This window comes from Rhipicephalus microplus, chromosome 9 (genome assembly GCF_043290135.1).
Source record: "Rhipicephalus microplus isolate Deutch F79 chromosome 9, USDA_Rmic, whole genome shotgun sequence".
NCBI lineage: Eukaryota > Metazoa > Arthropoda > Arachnida > Ixodida > Ixodidae > Rhipicephalus > Rhipicephalus microplus.
The window spans coordinates 72,661,170-72,686,673 of record NC_134708.1 but is presented as its reverse complement, the minus strand read 5'-3'; the positions used below and the strand labels follow the sequence as shown (position 1 = coordinate 72,686,673).

The window sequence follows — 25,504 nt, the reverse complement described above, 5'->3', positions numbered from 1 at the left end:
CTCCTCAGCCTTTTCTCTTACGGCTCCCACATATACGACCTCAGGCGGACGTTGGCTGCCTTGGTGAGTTTCCAAGTGCCGCACGAGCTGCTTTTTCCACGTGGAATTCCAGGGACAGAGGTGGCACTTGTAGGGCTTCTCGCCAGTGTGGGTGCGAACGTGCGCGGTCAAGTGGCCGTTATGATAGAAGCCTTTGCCGCAATAGCCGCATTTGTACGGTCGTTCGCCCGTGTGTATCATTTGGTGTCTCAGTGCATCGTATTTCTTGCTAGCAGTGTAACCGCATATGACACACTGGAACACGTGCTTTTCTGCGGTGGATCCCAGATGAGGTTGGTAGCCAGGGCGATGAAATACAGCAGCCAAGTCTGCGTGATGCAAAATGGTGAATAATTAGCACGCAACTACAGAGGGAAAAAAGAAAGCAAAGGCAGAGAGGTTAACCAGGTTTAAACCGGTTAGCAATAACAAAACTGTTATTGAAGGTCAAAGGAAGGAGGCTAGCTATTACAACTGCTCTACACTGGAGTTGAAAGGTGGTGACAGTGAAAAGTGAGGAATGACAGAATTATGACAAGAACATTCATGTAACCACTTGAAAAAGCGCGATTCTTATAACCTGTGTTGCAGTCCACATGTGAGAAAGAACACTGGGCGTACACCCCAAATTTTTTTTATGCCTACACAAGCGTATAACGACGATTTTCATTGGTGGAGTCGATTCTGAAGTTCTCAGTATGATTAATGTTGAATCTTTGCACACAATCGTTAAGGCGGCCATGCTAGATTTTGACAGAATGTCTCATTGACACCGGGTTTCTCAATAGCCAAAGATTATGCCAGCAAATGAGAGTTAGCTTGATGTCCAAGGCATCCAGCTGTGTGGGATAAGGCAATTAGCTGCTACGGATACATGGCTGCTCCTTAAGGATAGTGAAATATTCGCGAAGGAGATGCAGTTGGTGTTCATTGAAGAATTGCAGCAGATCTGCAGGCTATTACCAGCATCGTGGATAACTGTAAGGCTGCACATGCACCTGCGCAAGCACCCTTTTCTTTGTTTACAATTTTAAAGCAGAAAAAAACATCATAATGTGGTTTTTATAAAAAGTCCTTTTACTAACACTGAAGCTCACATCGTGAAGATGTTAGGGTGCAGCAAGGCAAATGAAGCAAAACTATTTATAGCGAGTTCATCCAACGATGATATAATGAACTGAGGACTTCAGATTCAGTCGAAAAAGAAAGTGCAGTTAAATATGAAGCACAATGATTTTTCACAGCACAATAGAAATAGAGGCAAGCTTGTGTTCGCCACTTTGTCTTATGTTACAACACTGTGCCTCGTTGCCACTGGTTTTTCAATGAGCGTTTTCGATATCGCGAAATGAACTCTTCCTTACAAACGCCTTTAGGTCTATTGCCTTAGAAGTAATAAAAAGAAAGCAGCCCGCATCTATTAATGGTTCAAGCAATCAGCCAAAGAGCACGACACATACGAAAAAACCAGCCAAGTATTTTTTTTATTTACTTGTCTGTTTGCAAGTTAGGGTATAAAAATTAACATTTCCATCTACTATGAACACCTTGTCACAGCTTCTGTTTGGACCACCATAAAAAAAAATTTGCCATGCCAAAAACGAGCAACAAAGACCAGTTACTTGCTCTCTAATGTTGTTTGTGCCAATTTCTAACTCAGAAAATGGCATGCCACAATAATTTGTGCAGTTATGGAACACCATTCTTGAAGACTAGCAAAATGAAAAACTTTATCTAAGGCTTAAAATTTGTTGTTATGCACACGCTATGCAAACACGAGTGTTCTGAAATGTCAACAAAGAGGTAGCCCTAGAGGTGTAATTCTCTGTATCCACCCCTGCCTTGGCACTTGACTCATTATGTATGCTTTCACAATGGGCTTGTACACTGACACTTTCAACCAACTAGGTGTGCATTGTGCAACTAGGTGTGTGCAACTAAGTGTGTGCAACAGGTGTGTTTGCAAATGTGCGCTTTTCTTCCAGAAAAATGGAGCACAAGTGCAACAATCAGTGCCAACAAACACATGCAACAGATCGACAGGAAAACAGAAATACAGCACAGTGTCAGAACAAAACAGGTTCACTACTGTACAGAGCATTCTATGATGAGCTACAGAGCACTTCACATCTCCCCATTAAAAAAAATCGTATGAAGACATGTTAGAAGTCTCAAAGGCAAAATTTCGTCAATGTAGGAGCACATCGCAATCTTAATAATATCCCAAGAAGCAACGGCTACAACAATCAGGGCTACTTAGCCAGCAATAAACGGTACATATCAAGGCTCGTGATATATTCCCACACTTCCTCATCTTGAAACCAAAGTAAATGGTCTTTATAACCCAGCATAGAGACAGAATGCATGTAACATCGAATATAGCAACTCGTGCACAAAAATTAATGCATGATACTCTTTGGCTCTGTTCTCCAAAAGGTGTGTTTACAGTTGCCTACGATAATAGCAGAGCCAAGGAGTATACTTGTTGGAAAACAGGGAGGAGCTAACATCACACGTGAAACCATGATGTTAAAAACATCCTGCAAGCCACTCATTTGAGCAAAAGAAAGTTGATAACAGCACGTGCCCACTCATTAAGGACATCATAATTAATCTCATTACTACAAGTAAGAGTCCTGGAAGTACAGAGGGTCTCTGTCCTGAAATAAACATTAAGGCTAGACCGTCACACAACACACACATGAGTGAAAAACAAAAATTCGCTTGAGCAAAACAAACACAAAGTGGCTCATTTTCAAACCACAGTGATGACTATATCCTAAGCATCAACAAAAAAAGTAGTTCACAAATTACTCTACGCATTACAGTATTGCAGCACGCATAAACAGACAGATAAGAGCACATGTCTTTCGAAATCTTATCTTTCGAGCACAGCCTTTCGAAAGCTTACGGATCACATATGTGCACCTTTACGTAAACGTTCTATGCGTTTGTGATTTTCCAAGTGGCGCCTTAGCTGACTCCTCCATGCAGAATTCCAGGGACAGAGGTGGCACTGGTACGGTCTCTCGCCGGTGTGGACGCGAGTGTGCGTGTTCAAGTTGCTCCTACGATTGAAGGTTTTCCCGCACGAGTCGCATTTGTGTGGGCGCTCGCCAGTATGTGTCATCTGATGTCTCAGCGCAATAGATTTGTATCTTGCAATAAAACCACACACACGACACTTGAACGTGCACTCTTTCGTGGGAAATCCCAGATGAACTGGCTGGCCAGGACGATGACGCACAGCAGTCAAGTCTACGTGATGCAAAATGGTGAAATTTTAGCAAATGACAGACTCATTATTGAAGAAAGGCTAGCTAGTACAAATTACTCTACACCGGAGGTAAAAGGTAGCGACTGTGAAAATTGAACGATAGCATCATGACAAAAATGTTTTATGACTGCTTAAAAATACACCACTCTCATAATCGGTCTGCACGTCAGAAGGAACACTAGAGGTACACACTAATTTGCCTAAGTTTGCTTACACAAGGGTGTCACATTGATTTACATTGATAGAGTCTATTCCAAAGTATTCAGTACGATGAACCTTGCCTTTTTGTACATTACTGTCAAAATAGCCACACAGGATGTTGATAGACTTTCTCATTTACACCAGGTTTCTCGATAGTCGCTCGCACAGAGCTCATGCCAGCGAGTAAGTTAGCGTTGTACACCAAGACATCCAGCTGTATAGTATAAGACACTCATCTTGCACTGATTTGTGCCTGCTCTTTGAGGGTAGTCAAATACACAATGGAAATGTAATCGGTGTTAATTGAGCATTGTGGGAGATCTCAAAACAAGCGCCTCCCTGAAAGATAATTTTAAGGTTGCACATGCACCAGCACAAGCACCTTTTTTTCTTGCTTATTATTCTGAAGCAAAAAAATTTCATAATGTGGGCATTTATAAAAATTATTTTAATGTATGCTGGAGCTCACGTGAAATTAAGGTTAAGCAGGGGAATCCAAAGGAACTCGTTATGACACATTCATTCAACAAAGACAGAGGAATCTCAGCTTTTCAGACGCAATATGAAGTGAGCAATTTGCACTTGGACATGAAGCATCACAAGTGAAACCCAATACGATAGAAAAAATAGACAGCTTGAAGTTGGCTGCTACGTCCCACGTCACAACACTGCCCCTTGTTACCGCAGGTTTCGCATTCAGCGTTGTCTGCGATCCACAACAAATCATGCTTACAAGTGCATTTCAGACTCTTCCCTTCCCTAAGAAGAAAAAAAAAACATAATCTGCATCTGTTGATAGCTTAACCAATACCTAGAAGTGCATGATACCTACGAGGAAACCAGCCTAGCATTTGTTCTTTGTCTATTTCACTGCCGTGTTTGCTAGTGTGTTAGGCAATAAAAAAAAAAAAGGCGTTCCCATCTTCTGTGCATACCTTAGCACAGATTCTGAGAAGACTACCATATATTAAAATTAATGTAGCTTCTCACACCAAGCGCGACGGAAGTGTGAAAATGGACAGCCTCGCTCTCTTTCTATTTCTCACTTGCTTCCTCTTTTTCAATTTTTATGCGTGGCTTCACCTGACAACATACTATAGCATATGACAGCCCGAGCCCCTGAAAATCTCCATACTTAATATCGACATCAAGGCACTCAAAGGACATGAGAAAGAAGACTTCTCCTTGGCACGAACACACAATCAGTAGGTTAGAGCTGGCTATGCTATCTGTGGTTTCGCCCGCATTACGCCAAGCGACGACAGCACATGAGCACAACATATGATTGCATACGACAGTCACACCTCTCAAAGTGCTCTGCACTTAGAAGACATTGCACGCCACAAATGAGCAGTGAAAGCCACAGGTTACAGATTCACTCTCTAACATTGTTTGCGGCAATCTTTAATTCAGAATTACCATACTAATTTTGATTTGTACAGTTCTTGAAGTCAATTTGTGAGGCCCAGTGTAGTGAAAGAGCCAATTAATAACCAAAGCAAAAAGAGAAATCTCGTCTGCAGCATAGCGTTTGCTGCCCTACCAAAGTTTCTTCAATGCCCCTAGGGGTATTCTGAAACATTAACAAGAGGGTACCACACGGGGGTAATTCACTATATCCAACCACGCTGCTTTTGCACTTGACGCATTATTTCTCCTTTTAGAGATGGGCTATTGCATCGACACTTCTTGCTAACTAGTCCCAAGGACGTGCGAATGTGCACTTTCTCTAAAGCAGAAAAATGTATCAGACGTGCAACCATGCATGAGAAAGTACACTCAAACCTCCTTATATAATAGTCGCACCAGCCATGAAAATAGTCTCATATATCCAAAAATTTGTTATAAACACATATTTTCAGCACTATATCTATGACAAAGCTTCTCTTCGTTTACTTTTCTATAACTGATAATTCGTTATATGCAGGTTCGTTATACTGAGGTTTGAGTGTACACATATAATAGAATGGCAAGAAAACAGAAAAGGAGCAAAGTGTCGTAATCAAATAGGTGCCGCCAACTTCTACAGAGATCATTCTATAAGAATACCTCTGTTATCCACAGTAATAAAAATAGTATCAAGACAAATGAAAAGCCTCAAAGGTAGAACTTCATTATTGTAGGATCTTATAATGATGATAGTGATAGCACAAGAAACAACGGCCACAACACTCATGGCTCACTTGAGCCTGCAATAAGCGAAACTTAGCAAGGCTCATGAGAAGTGCTTGCACTTGTTCACTTTAGCACAAAATCGGGTGGTACTTTAAACTCAGCATAGAGATAGCAGGAATGTGACATGGAATGTAGCAAATGGTACACAAAAATTAGCACATCATGAAATATGTCTTTTTATTTTGAGTTGAACAATGGGTGTGTTGATGGTCAGTTATAGAAGTGGTAGACCCGTAAAATAGTGAAAAGCCTGGCATCACACGTGAAAACATCTTGGAATCCACTCAGTAGAGCAAAACAAGGTTAATAACAGTGTGCATCCCACTCGTTAGGGACGTCGTCAAGCAATCTCGCTGCTGCAAGTAAGGAATCGTAGGTATACATACAAAGAATTTTTTGCTTGAAGTACACTCAAACCTCGATATAACGAACAAAGATGTAACAAAATATCGGTTACAACAAAGTAAATAACAGGTAAAGTGTTAGGAATATACCTTTATAACGAATTTTTGGATATAACGAGCTTATTTTCATGTACGAGACTTTAGTGCAAATGTTAAGACCAGGCCATCACACAGAACAGAAGATAGATGGAAACAACTTTAGTAGCGGCACAACGAGGTCGTAGAATTTAGCCTGCCAATGGTTCGATGGGTGGTGGCTAGAACCCGACCACCGCAGGGAGGAAGCTGGCAGCATTGTACTTTGGTTGTGGGTTGCCCTCGCATTCCCGAAGAATGTGATTTTGGGTAGCCTTCATGCAGCTGCAATGTCGGCAGATTGGTCAAATGTCTTCCAGGTAAATTTTACGCAGCCGACGAGGCCTCAGAAAAGAATCTGTTTGGATTTGCCTCCAGATCGTAGCCTGTTCCATTGCGAGGTCTGTATGTGGGGCCGTGTATGTTTTGCGGTTCTCTCTGTGATAAGCGGTAATTTTGTTACACATGGTGATCCCTTCATGTGAGATTCAGGGTGGAGAGGGATCTCTATTCCGATTGATTAATCCTGTGGCTACAGGGTGGGCCTTCTCAAACCCAGATTTGCTGTGTGAGCGGGCACACGTGCAAGTTTTACCTTACTACTTGGTTTGTTAATTTTGGGGTGTTAGCCGCGAGAGACCCAACACAGTCCATCGTGAAGTTCGTGAGGGTCTTTTTTGAGCCACTCAAGATGCAGTTAGTTGCCTGAACCACAGTTTGGCAAACTCACTCATGAATCTACTCGCTAAGACTGAGATCGAGCTGTGACTATGAATCTGAGTGAGTTTAGGTGAGTAATATTCTGGCGAGTTTGAGTTCAAGCGAGTCAGATGGAGAAAAAATTTGTCTGAATCCGAGTTAAGTCTGGTTGAGGAAAACTTTGATGAGTACGAGTCCGAGTGAGTCTTTCAGTTTTATTAGCACAGTGGCGCACAAAAAAAATGATAGAACATAAAAAGTAACATGAAACACTGTGAAAACTATCAACTCAGAATTTGTTTAAAAATGGAGAGACGAAGATTGTCTTAATGACGCACTTCCAGCAAGTCAAACTCGGTAGCAAGAAACGCGAGCGAAGGTTTCGCTCACGTTGCTCGCAGTCGATTCCTTTCTGGAAGTGCATTATTGAGGCAATCTTTGTATGTTCATGTTCTCTTTATTTTTTAAACATGTTCATCTAACCGCTGATTTTCATGTATGTTGTCTTAATAAACTCTAAGTTGATAGCTTGTGCTGTGTTTCGTGTTCCCTTCTGAGTATTACTGTTCTTTTGTGTGCCACCATGCTAATATGAGTCACGGACTTGCCAGCAATTCATACTTTTTGAAACTCAAGGGGACATATATTACCCAGGCCAGTCTGAGTGAGCTCTAAATTGTTTTGCTGACCTCTCTTCCTTTTTACTCAGCTTCGGCTGAACTAACAGCTTTATATCGGCTCACATTTATGCTTATTATGTCTACTCACACATCAACGCAGTTACGTTCATCCGTTAACTTAATATTAGTTGAACAAATGCACGAGCTATGGAGGGGCAGAGGTGGCTCCAACCTCCCTCAATCTTTTTGAGAGCAAAGTTCTGTTTAAAAACATTTTGTGCGAGTCATCTCATTCAATAAAAAGGTTCTTAGTATTGCGACCACTCATTACTCCTATTTAAAGATAAGAGATCAAAAGCCCCACGTAGAGCACCGATTAAGTGATATCAGTATTAAAAAGCATGGACACCTTGGACGAAACAGCTAATAGTACACTAACGGACTCACTCAGAATAAGACAGAGCCGTGAGCCCAAGTAACCAATATTTTACCGAATTTGAGTCAGCAAATTCAATCGAGGCAAGCTTTAGTGATTGTTGAGTCCACTTGAGAAAGACATTGGCGAGTATGAGTCCGAGTAAGCCCTAAGGGCGAGGTGCGTTTCATGAGCGAGCCCGAGCGAGCTCAAAGTTTTTGCCGACCTATGGCTTGAACTGAGGTGGCCAGTGCGATGGCGGCTTCTTCTGCCTCTAAGGCTGAGGCCGCTTTTACGGTGGCTGCAGTAATAGGTTGCCCGTGGCTAGTCGCTGGTCATATGGTGTAATGGTGTCTCACGTGTCGAGCGGCATCAACATTCAGTACGTTTGTGTAATCCTGAAAACTATGTGCGAGTTTTTCTGCCCTTGCTTTCTTCTTTTGTCGTGCACTGCTGCCAGCATATTTTTAAGCGAGGGCTTAAGACCAGCATTAGTAGCTGCTGGTGAGATAACTCTGTCGTTCGGTGCACAACTAGTGTGTCACACGAGACTGCCTCCGTACGTGAAAGCCTTGGTTCTTTGGCTGTTAGATGCCCTTTGATTAATTCCTCCACAGCGATGTACATGCCCAAACACAGTAGTTTTTCCGAGCTTGCGTTACACCAAGGAAATCCCTTCAATCCTTCATATTTAGTTGCCACTCTTCATATATCAGTGTAAAACAACAGCCATTTGCTTTTGGAGAAAGAAACACAAAGTAACTTATTCTCGAACCACAGCAATGACTCAATCCTAAACATGAACAAAACGATGCTTACTTGATGCAATACAACTTTGCAGCACGCATAAACCCACATATGAGGGTGCCTGATCACTTCAATGTGCAACACACTTAGTCCAATGCATGCCTGCAGGAGCTAGTCTTAAAACTTCATTATAACATCCAATAAGTAAATCAGTGCAGTTACAGACGTCAATGGGGGCATAAGTAATGTCGCGTCGACCTTTCCACTTCTGGCACAACACTTGAAGCCGCAGAACGATACACACGCACTATTTGCCTCCTCGGGCTTTTCGATTACGGTTCACATGCATGCATCGCGATGCGAATGTTCCCTGTTTTTGTGAGTTTTCAAGTGGCGAACAAGCTCGTTTTTCCATGCAGTATTCCAAGGACAGACGTGGCACTGGTAAGGTCTTTCGCCGGTGTGGACGCGGAGGTGCTTGACCAAGTTGGACTTGAGAATGAAGTCTTTGGTGCAGAAGGTGCACTTGTACGGGCGCTCGCCTGTGTGTATCATGTGGTGTCTCAACATGGTAGACTTGTAACGTGTGGTGTAGCCACACACAACACACTTGCGTGCACGCTTTTCTGTGGCAGCGAACGAATGAGGCAGCTGTCCTGGTTGATGGCGTACAGCAGCAGAGTCTGCACAATGCAAAATGGTACATTTTTAAGCAAACGACAGACTTGTTATTGAAAGGAGGCCAGCTATTACAACTACTCTACACTGGGGCTAAAGGGTAGTGACAGTGAAAAGTGAGGAACGATAAAATTGTGACAATAACATTTTATAGCTGCTTGAAGAAACACAACTCATATACCCCTTGTTACAGTCTACACGTAAGAAAGAACACTGGAGTACACCTAAATTTTTTTGTGAATTTCGAGTAGAAGTTCGTTAGTCTGAACTCTGGTAATGCAAATTGCTCCGTGGTCCCGGCAGAGCCCTTTGTATTTCTATGGGGAAAAGGTCTCGATAATTAGAACAGTTCAGTATCCACAACAATTAACGCAAACAGGGAGCCCCCGGTTTTCGTCACTTCAGGCAGAAGTCGACCCAGAAGATCACAATATGTTGCGAAACCAAACCAAAATAAGTCTACTATAGATCCACAACAATGAACAGCAGCATTTCTTAGCAAATTATGTTTCACACGCTGTACTGAAGCTTTAGGGCAAGCCAGAAACAATGCTCACGGGGTCGCACAAGAAGAAATGCAGCAAATGCAAACTTTGGATTGTTGTCAAATTAACCTCATTTTAGTACGGAGAACATGTAGAGAAGGCCCCAATTACTTTTTTTGATTGTGTTAACTCTAATATGTAAATAAATATGTTTTGGAGCACTAGCACCATATATTTTGACCTCACTGCTCACATAAATGCATGCCGGTGTTTGTTTCTGGCATATCGATGGCTGATGAACTAATTCCGTTTGCTGTTCAAGGCTCCACGAACTTAGCGAAATCGCCAGCCCCAAACGTGTAGTAGCACCTGGTTCGCGACGAGTCCAGAGGAGGCTTTTTCTGGTTCTTCTGGTTAGCACCTGCCCACTAATTCGAAGTCCGCTTAATGCTAGGAATTCTCTAGTTCCCCGCGAGTACGAATCAACGAGGTTTTACAGTACATGCCGAAACAAGTGTATTATAATCACTTTCATTGGTGGAGTCAATTCTGAAGTATTCAGCATGATTAATACTGCATCTGCGCAAGCAATGTACGGGCAACTATACTGTATGTCACCTTTACAGCAGCTTTCTCAATAGCCACTCAGAGAGAGCTCATGCCAGCAGATGAGAATCGGCACGACAACTCGAGGGATTGAGATACAGGTATGGGATAAGACGCTCACCCTATGTGCTTGCTTTGCGACCATTATGGTAGCGAAATACACAATGAAAATGCAAGTGGTATTTCTTGAGTAATATGGGAGATTTTTAAGCTAGCACCTCCCTTGTAATGTTGCGAATGCCCCAACAGAAGTATCCTTTTGTTTGATATCTTTAAAATAAATAATACCATAATGTGGTTTCTGATAAAAATTCTTCTTCCTAATACTGTAATGAAGTAGTTAAGGTACAGCAGAGAAATCAGACACAACTCGTTACTGCGCATTCATCCAGCAACAACTGAAATATCTAAGCACTTTGGACGTAGTGGAAAGTGAACTATTTGCAGGGAAGCATGAGACGCAATAATTTCAACACATGTAAAAATATCAACACACACAAGACAAAGCACATGGAGAGAAAGACACAGTACACGTGCTGCCAAACAGTTGAAGTGGGTTGAAACAAAAATTTAACTCAACAAAAAAAGGAAAGTTTGTTTCAATAAAAAAAACGCCAGGCGTGCGCAAAAGGCGCAGCACAGTCACAGCGAAAGCTAGAAGAGCAGCCTTTCAGAGCGTTTCTAAAACACTCATTGGGTAACTGCTGCAAGCATATTTGCTAGATGCCCACTACGGCATTAATAATAAAAATTTTATGGTAGTAGGCCGACATTCGCCATGCTATTTTTCATCATTTTTCTGAGAAGTGTGCTATCCACTAAACTATTGTGAGGAATTTTGTGCCAATTATCCATGCAGTGGCTGACAATGATGAGGAATTATGCCTGAAGTGGTTATCTGCCACAATCAATAGGTGAATAAAAACAAGATTTTGTAATGGATTGGAGTATTGGATGACCCACTAATTATGCTATTCGCATTGTGCGACAACTGGTTTTTTTGCTGTTTTAAAATGCTTTATAAGTTTTATTAATGCAATTGATTTCCTGACATCAAGCCTGCTAAGGCAAGTTTGCCAAGTCCCAAGCACTGGCGTGGCTCAGTGGTAGAATACTGGGCTGGCACCGAGCGGACTCGGGTTCGAGCCCCACTGTGGCATTGGTACTAGGTTTCTTTTGTAATTTCGCGTTATGTGGTTACAGACACCGGCAGCGGGGACGGAAGACAACTACGGGGCTGCGCGAAACCCGCGTTGTGATCTCATAATAGCTTTCGCTGTGAAAGTTCATTTGCTTGGCAGAGTTCATACTGTGCCCTTCTCATCTTGTGCTCTGTCTTGCTCATGTTGATTTTTTTTTGCAACATGCATCGTTTCTAACCCTCCCACCTCTCTACCTTACTGCGATTCAAACACAACACAATAGAAACAAAGACGGCTTGATGTCTGCCACTTCGTCCAGTGTCACAATACTGTGTATCATTGCTACTGGTTTACAATTCAGCGTTTCCCACACTACAGAACCAGTTAAGCCTTACAAATGCATTCAAGACTATTGTCTAAGAGAAAACTAAAAGAGCATTGTCTGCATCTATTAAAAGTTCGACCAATCAGTCAAAGAAAGTGAAATAACTTATTATAAATCCTTGCATTTTTTATGCTTTCTATATTGTCTGGTTTTATTAGTGTTTTAAGCAATAAAAATGGCATTTACATCAGCTGTGAATAGCTTGTTACAGCTGGAGCGTAGACGAATGTAAGAAGGCATTGCCATGCCCCAAACAGGTAATTAAAACCACCCTCTCACTGTCTAACTTTGTGCCAATCATTAATTCAGACTTGAAGAGAACATTAACGAAAGAAAACAGAAATGTTTACAGCCTTGCGTTTGCAGCATTACCAAAGGTTCTGTAACGAGCAACATTCTGAAACATCAAGAAGGTAGCAGTGGGTGTAATTCTCTATATCCATCCACACTTTGGCACTTCACCAGTTATGTTTGCTTCTAAGATGGGCTATTACGCTGACACTTCTTGCCAGCCAGTCGAATGTATACACGAATATGTGCATCTTTCCAAGCAGGACAGTGGATCAGAAGTGTAACTATGAATCAGAAAGTATGCATATAAGAGAACAGCAAGAAAAGAAAAAGAGAGCCAAGTGTCATAACAAAACGGGTTCTACTGAATTCTGCATAGAGCATTCTATGATGAACTATGGAGAAACTCTGTTCAACACACAAATACGAATAATAACAAATTGTTTAAGAAGTGTCGAGGGAAAATGTTTGTTATTGCATGAGCACTTTAAATCCTAATGACCTCTCAAGAAACAAGAACGCTCAAAGTTGGCTTAGCGTGTAATGAGTGAAACATGGCAAGGCTCGTGAAAAATTCCCACACTTCATCACAACTCAAAACCAGGAGATGCTTGTTACCCAGCAAAGAGACGGCATGCGTGTGGCATAAAATATAGCAATTCATACTAAACAATTGACACATGATAAAATACGTCCTATTTGGCTCCATTTAACACCAGTTAAATTCTGCGTTTTCCAATAGCGTTTAACAGAAGGTGTGTTGACAGTCGACTGCAGTAATGCTCGATACAGAAAATTGGCGTCAAGAAAGATAGTAACAGCATGCATCCACTCATTAAAAAAAGACACTAAAGGAAAATAACAATTTACATCAGAGTGAAAGATCAATGTTTGCGAATGTCTAACACGTCAATACTATAAACAACAGGGCTCTACTAATCGAGAAATTAGCGTAGATGTACGACACCACATACGCCGCAAGTGGGACATTTTCAAAGCGATCCCAATGTCGTGAGAGCGTCTTCCTACAATTAATCACTGATTATCAAATCAGCTGCGGTAAAAAAAAAAATCTTTCCGTGCATTACAACATGTAATAAAATGCTGTTTGTCCGTATCGATTTGATTCGGAGAAAAAAGAACCGCCTGGCGTTACTATGGGGAATGGTGTGAGTGGTTCAAAAGTCCTATTTTCGCCTGGTTAAGCTGGATAGGTGTTGCCATCTTGCGGAGCCCAGTTGAACCAAGCAAGCAGGAAATTTTTCAATAACCATTGCTGCTGCTGTGGCTCGCACTACTTTCCCTCTGCTGCTGCTAGTTTCGGTGGCCGTGCGGTAAAGCGGACAACGTTAGGCATGGCAACAGGGATGTCAGAAAGATTGCTTTCAGGCGGATAATGTTTTAAGTGCGCAAACGCGATGACTAAAGCATTTTATTTCAAAATAAGCACTTCCACGGCACAAAAGCAGCACTGCGAGGTTCTCAAACCGCTATTTCAACAATGAACGTCAATTTATTATTTGCCTTTGGTGTCCCTTTAAAGACATTTAAAACCTCACTGCTAACAAGTAAAGAATTGTAGAATTATACAGTGTTTCTGTCTTGAAATAAATTTTAAGGAATCATAATTTTACTAACGCACGAGCACATAAATCCTTATCACACAGAGTACACATCAGTTAAAAACTATAGGCTTTTGCTCTTTCTAAACACACACACACAAATTATAGGCATTGGCTTTTGGGAAAGACACGAAGCAGCTTATTCTCAAACCACAATACTGACTCAATCCTAAACCTCAACAAACCAGTACTTCAAAAATCGCTTGGTGCATTACAACATTGCAGTGTGCCCAAACACATGGATGCACATGTGCCCAAACACATGGAAGCACATGATCATTAGCACACTCCACACAGTGAGTCAAATGTGCATATACAGGAACAAGCCTTCAACAATCACCATATCATCCAATCAGCTTGATACAGTCCTTGTACATGTGATGGAGTCATGCATGTTCTTTATGCCATTCAAGCAACATAGTTACGAATTTCGCTAGAGCATGAACAAGGTAGGTTTGACTTTAGTATTTCTGGTACAGCATTTGAAGCCACAAAACAAAATGCATGCATCACGTGTCTTGTCAGCCTTCTGTCTTAGGGTTCACATGTGCACCATGAGGCAAATGTTGCACACTCTTGTGAGTTTTCAAGTGGAATTTAAGCCTGTTCTTCCATGCAGAATTCCAGGGACAGATGTGGCACTGGTAAGGTTTCTCGCCGGTGTGGATGCGAATGTGCGCGACCATGTTGCACTTCCGGTTGAAGGTCTTTCCGCATGAGTCACATTTAAACGGACGCTCGCCTGTATGAATAATTCGGTGTCTGTGTGCATCAGATTTGTGTCTAGCAGTATAGCCACACATTTGACACTCGAACAAATGCTCTCTTGTGGGAGATCCCAGACAAGGTGGCCGGCCGGGGCGATGGCGTACAGCAGCCAAGCCTGTGTGACAAAAAATCGTGAATCTGTAGCAAATGACAAGAGTTATTGAAGGGCAAGATATGAAGCTAGCAAGTACAATTACACTATACTAGGATTAAAGGGTAAAAACAATACCAAGAGAGGAAAGACAGAACTATGACAAAAATGTTCACATAAATTTCTGAAAAAAAATGCAACTATATAATCTGTATTTAAGCCTGTGTGTGATCAAGAAAAGTGGAGATGCACCGGAGTTTTCTTATATATGCCTACACAAATGTATCACAAACATTTGCCTTGATGAAGTAAATTCTGAAGTATTCAGTACGATTAACATTGTGTCGAATCCCGGCTGCAGCGCCGGCATTTTCGATTAAGATGAAAAATTGAGATGGAAAAGTGTGTGCTTACATTTAGGTGCACATTAAAGAACCCCAGGTGGACGAAATTTTGAGAGCTTTCCACTATAGCAGATATCATAATCATATGGTGGTTTTGGCACATTAACCTGTATATGCACGATGCCCTACATGTAGGACGCTGATACTTTTCAGAGTAAATTGAATGTTTTTTTTGTGTAAAAAAGCTAGTGCCACCTAAGGTGTGTTTATGATGCCCTGTCCTCATCACATGCAAGTCTAGGTGATCGCTGGGCTACAAACAGCCATGTGCTTGCAGTCACAAAATGGCTATTTCACGTGTGTGTAGCTGAGTGCCATACCGAAAAAAATATATATATATATAATTAATATAGACTCAAGCTGTTCTCCATGGTGCTGATATTTTTGTCGATCGTTCGTTAGTTACTGGGTGTGCAGTAATTTTTGTGTGACGGTGATAGGTGCTAATAATGTATTTTTTGTTTGCGGTGTCTCGAACATTGGTGTTCTACGTATAGGATGGCTCCAAAACCATTGTTCGTAAGAGTTTTTTTTTCTTTAATAAGACCCTTATTCTGTTTACTGAGTCGTAAAAGCAATCATTTTGGGGAAATAAATTAGTTTAGCTAATTTCCCTAAGTTTGGGCATATATGAGTTAAACCCTACCAATTATTACTATACGATTAACATTGCATTTTTTGTACACTATAGTTATGGCGGCCACAGATGTTGACAGAATGGAAGATGTGTGTGGGCAAAATTTAGTATTAAAATAATAAAAATAAAACAACAAACAATGACCTGGCTGCTGCACTGAACCAGCAGGCTACTAAATTGAACAAAAAAAAATGAATACAGCAACTAACTGTCAAATAGTAATTTTGAAGAAGAGGGAAAAAAAAGCAATGCAGAGAGCACCACCACTTGTCAACCACCTCCAAGGGAACGAGCGAGGAACTAAGTGACATATTGTACAAAACCATACAACACAGTACACAGATAAATATTCAGACTCAGTCTTGATTTACAAACACCTGACTTACAAAAAATACAATTTCTTTTGCTCGTTTTCTTTTACTTTGTCTTGGTTTCAATCTTCCATGCTGAACCCTGCATGTTCCTTGCCTCTTCCTCCCATGTCCTTAGCTCCACTTTCTTGCATATCACCGTCTGGGCTGGCATTAACTGGCTTGGGCCTCCTGATTTCCTGGGTTCACTCTTGGTTCTCCTTATTGTTTTTACATAAACATCGGTGTTGCGCTGTCTCGTACCAACTTGTAGTGGCTGAACACCCGAGCGTAGGGTTTACCAACTACAGTAAAAAGTCCGAGTCTCAAAAGGGAGCGAACATATACACTTGTATCTCTCAAAATTTTCAACATCAAAACAACTAGCAAGATCTATTTTTGTCAAAAGAACTCGCGTACATCTTCCTGGGACACATGCGAATGGACGGGATGGTGCGGTCGGTTGCCGGGAAAGCGCGGGCTGAAGCTTCACTTAAGGCTGACTGAAAGCTTAACGTCTAAGTATAGTCATAGTACCCAGATTGACAGGAACAAGGTTACTTATTCTTTGGAAAGGAACACTAAAACGCTTTTAGCACTTTTTACATCTTTATCCCCTCTACCGCTGTGTTAGCCGTGTCTGCAACAGCAGTTGCGCACGCGGCGGTTGCGGAAACCGATAGTTTCGTTTTCCATCTTTATGTGCAGCCAGTGCATGTACCTTTAAGATCATGTCGTTTTTGCCATCTATAATCACATCTGCCGCGATTTCGTCCACAGCATTTGTGGAATGCAACATCACTTTATTTGGTCGAGCGTTGAAGGCGCATGCACTTTCATAGTTCTATAACGTCTTCGCCACACATAATCGTGCCAAGAGCGACCAGGGTTTAGTCCACAGCAGTTGTGGCAAATGATAACTGCAGTTCTGACGGTGCGTGCGCTAGCTGCGTGTGCCTTTCCGAAGCTTTCAGCGTGCTGCTTTGAGCCTTCGTTCTATGGTTCCGGCACTAAAGTTCATACGACCCATTGCGATGAGGAAAAGAGCTCAGGACATTCGAATTTTGGTCCAATAGACATAGTGGAGCGTGGCTGAGAAATTTCTTGAATTCTTATATCTGACGGTTTTGCATCATTGAGATTCTACTGTATGTTTAGATTAACGCCTCTTAAATTTGTTCACAATAAAACGCGATGGGTTCACAAACAGCCTGGGTTGGATTGAGCTACATTTTTATCAGTGCAGCCAGATCACCCACAGAAAATTCAATTTCCGGGAGATTTTCCTGACAATCGTACAAATGTAATAACAGGCCGATATCCGGGAGACTTGGCAGGTATGCCCATCAACCACATAAAGGAGGCCGCAATGTCGATTGGGAGTGTTCAGCATCAAGGATTTTTAAGGATGGGAAAAAATTCCAGAACATTCAAGGGTTTAAAAAATTCATTTTTCAAATTCAAGGGTTTTCAAGGGCCTCTACACACCCTGCTTTAGTGTATGTGTATTTGCCTGCCTGGTTTGCTAGCGTCTTAGGCAATAAAAAAGGCATTACGATTTGCTGGGAATAGCTCGCCGCAGCTTCTGAGAAGACCACCATAAAAATACAGAGATATGCCAGAACTGAGTGATGAAAACTACTGACTCACACCCTAACATTGCTTGTGCAAATATTTTATACAAGATTGCCACACCCCAAGAATTTATACAGTTTCTCAAGTAAATTTCTGATTACTAGTGAAACGAAAAAACCAATCAGACAAAACAAAATGAAAAACCTTGCCTATGGCATAAAACTTGCTGCATTTCAAAAAGTTCTATGGTAGAAAATATTCTGATACATCAACAAGAATATAGAACCCCAGGGGTAATTCTAATAATTACAACAATATGTCCGGTTTAACATCCCAAAACCACCACATGATTATGAGAAATGCCATTGTGGAGGGCTTTGGAAATTCAGACCACCCGGGGTTCTTTAGCTGCACCCAAGTCTGAGCACATGGGCCTACAGCATTTCCGCCTTCATCGACAATGCAGCCGTCGCAGCTGAGATTTGATCCCGTGACCTGCGGGTCAGCAGCCGAGTGCCTTAGCCACTAGACCACCGCGGGGTGGTTCAGGGGTAATTCCATATATTTACTCCCACTCTGGCGCTTTATGCATTGTGCATGCTTTTGTGATGGGCTATCACACTACAACTTCTTGCCAACTGGTCAGAAGTATGTGGGAATGAGCGCTTTTGCTTAAGCAGAAAATAGATCAGATGTGCAACAATAAATGAGAATGTGCACATGTGAAGTGACAGCATGAAAGCAGAAAGGCAGCAAAGTGTCATAATAAAAAAAGGTGCCACTGGCTTTCATCACAGAGTATTCTATGAAGAACTAGGGAATACCTCTGTTCTCTGCATTAAAATGAATGTTATCAAGATACTTTCAAAAATGTCAAAAGCAATTTTTTTGCTGAACCAAAAGCAGGTGGTTCTTCAAACGCAGCACAGAGCCAGCATGTGTGCGAACTGGGAGAAGCAACTAGTGCGCAAAGATTAACACATCACGAAATACATTCTTTTTGGCTCCGTTTAACGAAAGGAGTGCCAAAAGTCGCCTGTAGTAATAGTAGGCTCAAGGAGAATTCTCGTCGAAAAATAGAGAGGAGCTGGCATCACACGCAAAGACAACCTGGAAGCCACTACATCGAGCAGAATAACGTCGAAAACACACATCCACTCGTTAAAGACATCATAAGAAATCTCACTGCTAAAAGTCAAGAACAACAGAAATACAGAGGACTCCTGTTTTGAAATAAATGTTGTGACTACACCATCACACTGAGGACACATCAGTTAGAAAAAAAGACAACAGGCATTCGTTTTGCAAAAAAACACTAAGTGGTGTGTTCTCAAAGCACGGTAATGACTCAATTCTAAACATTAATAAACCAGTACTTCACGCAATACCTGATGCATTACAACTTTGCAATATGCATAAACACACAAATGATGAGAGCCCATAATAACTAGCACGCGCAACACACACAGTTCAAGGTGTGCCTACAGAAGCCAGTCTTTAACATTTATCACAACACACACTAAGCTTGAGTACTGTTTGCACGGGTCCTGGAGTTACCGAGTGTTCTTTACGCCATTCAAGCAGCACAGCTGCAGATTTCTCTCGAGGCATGCACAAAGTAGCTCCAACCTTAGCACGTCTAGCACAGCACTTGAAACCCTAGAAGGAGACGCACATACAACATGGCTCCTCTGCCGTTTCTGTTGCGGCTTTCATGTGAGCACTCTGATGTGAATTCTGCCCGCTCTTGTGAGTTATCAAGAGGCATGTAAGTGCCGACTTCTGCGCGGAATTCTAGGGACACACGTGGCACTGGTATTATCTTTCGCCAGCATGGATGCATATGCACGTGGCCAAGTAGCATTTCTGATTGAAGGCTTTGCCACAGTAGTCGCATTTGTGTGGGTGCTCGCCTGTATGGATCAGTTGGTGTTTGGACGTACAAGAGTGCTTGCTTGTAGTATAGCAACACTCGAGACACGGTTACCCACGTTTAACCCTCCAAGGGCCCAGATGAGCTGGCTGACCCATTCGGCGGCCCACAAATTCTGCAAAAGTAAAAAACAACACATTTTATGCAAAAGGAAGAAAGAATTTATCTTGGAGGGCAGTATAGATAAGCTAGGAAGTACAACCACTGCACCGTACGGCGAGAGTGTGACCGCAGCGAGAAATAAACGACACAAGGAGGATGACAAGTGCTAAACATGGAACTGAATATAAAATTAAAAGCACAGCCTTTAAAACTAGGCTCGTGCAAAAATTGAATGCTTCGTACATTCGAACAAATATTGCAGTATTCAAATTTGCTTTGATTCAAACTTAAATTGTTCCAAATTTCAAGGTATTTGAAACGAACAAATAGATACATATTAATCCACATGTAACCATCTGTAAAGGTAGTTTCAATGCAGTCGATCATGCTAAGCCGCGAAAGCGCCGGCTCAGGTGTATATTAATCTTCACGTAACTTTGCAAAGGTGGTTTCACAGCAGTGAAGTTGTGCTAAGCCAAGAAACCATGTAATCAGGAGAAATTTGCACTGCTTGGATGCTCTACCTCATGGTTGAATGAAGATATTACTCTCACATTGATTCATTTGAGTTTAAAAGCTTGTTATACCAGCCTATAAGCTAGTAGTATAGTAAATTTTAAGAGGTAGAACATTTTACAGGAAATCACTTGCATTCTACCGAATTTAAAATTTTTCCTTTATTCAAAGTTGTTCCCGCTTCCTCTGGAAAACAAAAAGGCATTGCAGTGTCTTTATTTAATTTTTTAAATATCATGCAGGTTAAATGTATAATCAGAAATATGCCCATTTTTTTTCTTATAGTACGTTATATATACCGTTTGAATTCGATCTGAAATTATTCGACTGAAATTGCTATTCATTTCGAACCTAAAATTTACTATTCACACAAGCCTACTTATAACCTATGATGCAAAGCATGTGCGAGAAAGAACAATATGGATTCATTCAAAATTCTAAATGTCTGCATGTGGGGTCCCTTGAGGCGGCAAATTCTAAAACGTTTAGTACTAGCAACATTGCCTATATGACACCACAAGGCACTCAGAACGAAAGTGCCTGTGCCGGCATGCCCCAAAAACACAAGCACGAAAATGCACCTCCGGAGACATAGAGCGTACAATATCACCTCACCTCAGCAACATTATAGCCCGCAAATGACTCGTGAGAATTTTTTGCAAGAAATAAATGAAATTTTTTTCATGCTTGTTGGCTAGCATGAGAGAAATATTTTTTTTCAGATGTTACTCTACATACACAAATGAACATGAAGCCAGAAATATTTTACAAAAATTATCAACCCTTCCTCAAACTCTGTTTACAGGTTAAAATTTTCTGATGAAAGTGTAACATCAAAGAAAGCTTGATATGGTACAGACCCTCAAAAATGTGATTACAAAAAAAAAAGGGGGGAATCCCAACATGCAAAATGGCAGTAACAGAAAATACCTGCACATAAAAAAAAGTGATGCCTGCCAAGCAATCTCAGTACAGTGACAGCGAAAGCTAGAAGACTGCCATTTCTAGAATTAGCTGCAAATTGTCCTGGGACTACCAATACAAGTACACTTGCAAAGTAAAAAAAAAAATGGTGGCTGAGGACAATGAAGATAAATGGCGGAGCCTTTTGTAATGGGTTGAAAGCATTCAATGACCCACTCATTAGGTAATTCTTATTTCGTGATGTCCGGTAATACAATTCGCATTCTGTGACACCTGGTTGCGATTTCACTCTTGTACCACGCCATCTTGCAGTTCCTTCCCGACATAGCGCTTGTAAGGGATTTTTGGCCACCGGAGCTTTGAGCACCGGCATGCCTCTATGGTAGAATACTGGGCTGCCACAGAGAGGACCTAGGTTCGGACCCCAATTCGTCCTGGATATTTTGTCTCAATTCTTGCGATAGCGGTCACGGATGCTGGCGGCAGTGCCGTACAACTACAGCACCCTTGTGGTCTCGTAACAGCTTTCCCTACAGAACAGTGAACCAAACATCCACTCTACTATTTGGCATCTTCATGAAGTGGGAGAGCATAAACAAAATGCCCTGTACATAAGAAATTAGCACTCATCTATTCAGCACTCATCATATATAGAATTCTCTATAAGAATCTGTAGCACATGTCCATGTCAAACTATTGAAACCAAAAGAAACCTGTTTCATTGCAAAGAACGTGACAACAAGCAACCAAGTACTATTGCAACGAGGCCAGGTGTTTAGAAACATTCAGATAACCACAGTGTAAATCAACAGCAAAAACACTGGACAGGGCACACAACACAATGCTAAACTGCACACTCATTACCAGAAACAGAGGCTCTAAGCAAATGCAAGTTCAAATGCGGTGTACTTTGACATGTTTTGTCTTTGTATATACAGTCCCACTTGGTTAAAAACCAGTGACAACTTTAGATTCCCCGCAAAGATAACTATCTGTACATCATAGAACACACTAGTTGAATAGTTCAAGAAAGAACATATACATCTCCTCACTGCATGTCTATCTGCATCTCTGAGCCCTAACACTGCATGTTGCCATCTTGCCCTTCATCTAAAACATTACAAACTGTAAGGTAACCCATATTGTCCGAAACATATCTTAATGTGGGTGTGGGATGCGGTGTCGTTGAAGGACTGATCCCAACATAAAATGTAACGATGTTTATTAACATGGTAGCAACAGCAGGGCAAGCGTGCCGATGCTGCACTCGAACAGTTAGAGAAACAATATTTCAACCAAGCATGGTAGCTTGGGTTATATAGCCAGCAGTGGTGACGTCAGCCACCGATGAAAGAGCGGTGGCGCTGTACGTTATCGGATGCGCGTTGCAGCATGCGGTTGAGTCACGCTGGCTGTGCCGGTTTGTGCACAGTGTGTCGCCACATGTGCATTCCAAGAAAGGACACTGATGAATAGAACACAAGGTCTGGCGAAATTGTGCCGTGATAACAGGCCAACAGAATTTTACTGCTATTAATATTTCTTTAATTGCAAAAGTAGTTGTTCCTGTAATTTCAGTTGAACTGTACTATTTTTATGTCAACACCCTTTCTGGAAATCCGGGCCATAAAGCGTGCAACTGCACAAAGGTTTCTATAGGGCTGAAATATGGCAATCTTCTGTGTTGATGTCTGTAAGGTTAAGCATACATTTAAACATATTCGTTCCCATCAAGACACCCAGATTTGAGACTGTACCAACGTGCACAAATTTTAGCATCTTGGGGAAAAACACGTGACACCGAGGGAGGAACTGCAGCGTCAGTAGACTTGTTCAGTAAGATGTCAAGATCTAAAGTTGTTTTCAGCATTTGTTGGCTCTGCTCCTTCGATGCTCTCCTCCATGCACTGGCTAGCACAATTGCCAAGAATGGATGAGAGAGGGCATGGCATAAAGATTTCAGATATATAAAACTACAATGGAAACGTGAACATGGATGATGCAAATAAAGCATGCTTTATGAGCTAACACGTCAACCATATCATTAAAGCTTGCATCTGATCCTCTTTACGAACTTCTAAATTTGTAATCGCATGACGATAGTTATAGCACGAGAACAGAACAACGACAAAGAAACAAGAAGGACATGAGCGTGTCGTTCTGTTCTTGCGCTATAACTATCATCATGTCATACCAACTAGCCCGAACTGCCACACTTCTGTAATGGCAGCTGCGGTTGTCTGCAGCTCAGAATAAGATCTGGAGTTCATGGCTTTTCATATCTAACTGAAATTCAAATTTAAGATGCTTGAGCATTTAAACTTATGTACATGTAAGGGGAATCCCACATTTTTAAAGTTAATCTACTGCCCCTAATAACCCAGTGGCATACTAGTCAAGTTGAATCTCAGTAATATGTTATGGCTCTTTCCAAAATAATGTCGAACTCTTAAAGCTTGTCATTTGTCGTACACTTACATTCAATATCACTGTAATAAAAAATCATGCTGTAAACAAAGTCTCTTCCGCAAATTCCTTAACTATTAGGAAGTTTTCAAATAGGAGCCCCAAAGCCCTTTGTGTATGCGCGATAGGGGTCAAGCAGGAGCGAAGAGTTCCAGAATAGGGTCTGCGCCGCTTTGGACACTCACTCAATTCTTCGTCACTCCAGTAGTGGCCGAGAGCCGCCACTTCAGTGGGTGCCGTCACATTTGCCAGATGCAGCTTCGGGGCAGGATTTGGGCTCCTGCTAAATTCGAGAAACAGGTAACCCCCCTACTTCCAAAGAAGTTCTGGCGCCGCCTCTGCCCCAGCTATTGCTGAAGCGGCACTAATCATTGCTATTAACAATGGTCGCTGCTTAAATCCAAATCGCCCCCTGGGAGCCAAGTCGCGATCAAAATGGCCCGTCTGACACCGGCATATCGAACGCGAGCACAGCATCTTTGCAGATCGCAGTCCGCGCGCACACTTGACGCCTGCGTTTGAGTAGACAAAACGAAACCAAACACCAATTTGTGAAAAACAGAAGCCGGGAGAAATGCGAGTTCCTACACAGCGCACATAGGTGCGATGCACTGAACGGGAATTAACAAGCAAGAGGCGACGACAGCACAAGACACAAACGCTATCGCTATATCAAGACTACAATAGCCAGGGTAACCACAGAACACCTATACAACTTCAAAGCAGCAGTAAGTTGGTGCAAGTTCACTCAACATTTTATAAATTTCGAACTCGGTCATTCGTTTTCGTCATCCTTTTGAAAACTCGAAAGAATGCTGCACACGCGAGCGCGTAGCGTAGTTAGCGCGCTGCCTTCGAGTCATCACTCCTCACCCCCGTGAAGCTTGGCCAGATAGCAAAAAAGATCGAAGGCTGCCTTGCCGACTGTAGGCACACGAAACCAACACTCGCAAATACGTTAACAACAACAAGGACTGCGCAGACCGAGTAGAATGTGTCGTCTTTCAAACTATTGTTTGTTTCTCTCCATGCTTGACTAACTTATCCTTGTTGCTGCTGATAACGATGGAACTAACCGAGGTCCGATATAGGTGGCTTGGGGGATATTTCAATTCGTTCACTTTTCTCAATTTTATGACGACTAAACTTCTGAGCACGCCCTATACCCAGTAACTCACACATAGCGCTTCTGATGTTAGTCAATCTTGGTCAGCCTATGGTTAAAAAAAAAAAGCACCATCTTCCGTTAGAACTAGGGTGTTCACTTGTGTTTGAATTGGTCTTTCATTTGTATGTTTCAACGCATGTTTCATTTGTGCCTAGAGTTTGACACCTCCCCCCTCGATTGCGCGTATTACCAGTGGTGTTTCCGTGTGCATTCATCGCACCGCTAAGTGAAAACCAAACTATTCTTACACCGTGGTGAAATCCATGCGCTGCTTCGCATGGGTGCAGTTGCGTCTTACAAAACGTACGTGCTGCTTGCCGCCGTTGCTGCTTACGTTCTGCCTCCCGATCGAGCCCTCTTCTGCTCAGTGGTGCTGCGCTACTTGCGCAAATGCTTTCACAGCTTGCGTTGCTGACACAGCTAACGTTACCGACGCCGCTGCAAGTGCCGTTGCGTAGGAAAGTACAACGGCAACGAGCGCGCAGATGTGGCGGATAGAGAGAAACGGGAGAGGGGAAATAAAGCGGTGGCAGCGCTCACGCAATGCCACCTAAGCCACCTGGCAGGAAGAAGAGAGGGGGAGAGTTAGCGCATGCACAGTGGGGAAGCGGACACCTATTTTAGATTTTTAACAGCACAGCTTTTCAGGCTTCAGTGACCATGGCAGGCGACGTACCGCTTAAAACTCGGCGCGTGTGTATAAACCACG

At 42.1% G+C, this 25,504-nt stretch overlaps 1 long non-coding RNA gene across 3 annotated transcripts in view; it reads right to left on the bottom strand.

The window, feature by feature from the left end:
• LOC142771877 (uncharacterized) overlaps nucleotides 1-25,504 on the bottom strand; it is a 29,713-nt gene extending 4,209 nt beyond the window's left edge. Inside the window, exons 1-2 of one of the 3 annotated variants that reach the window (XR_012886197.1) lie at nucleotides 19,678-25,504; nucleotides 1-14,744 (exon numbers count right to left, since the gene is read on the bottom strand). This is a non-coding gene — a long non-coding RNA (uncharacterized LOC142771877). The other 2 variants (XR_012886195.1, XR_012886196.1) reach the window with 2 other exon arrangements.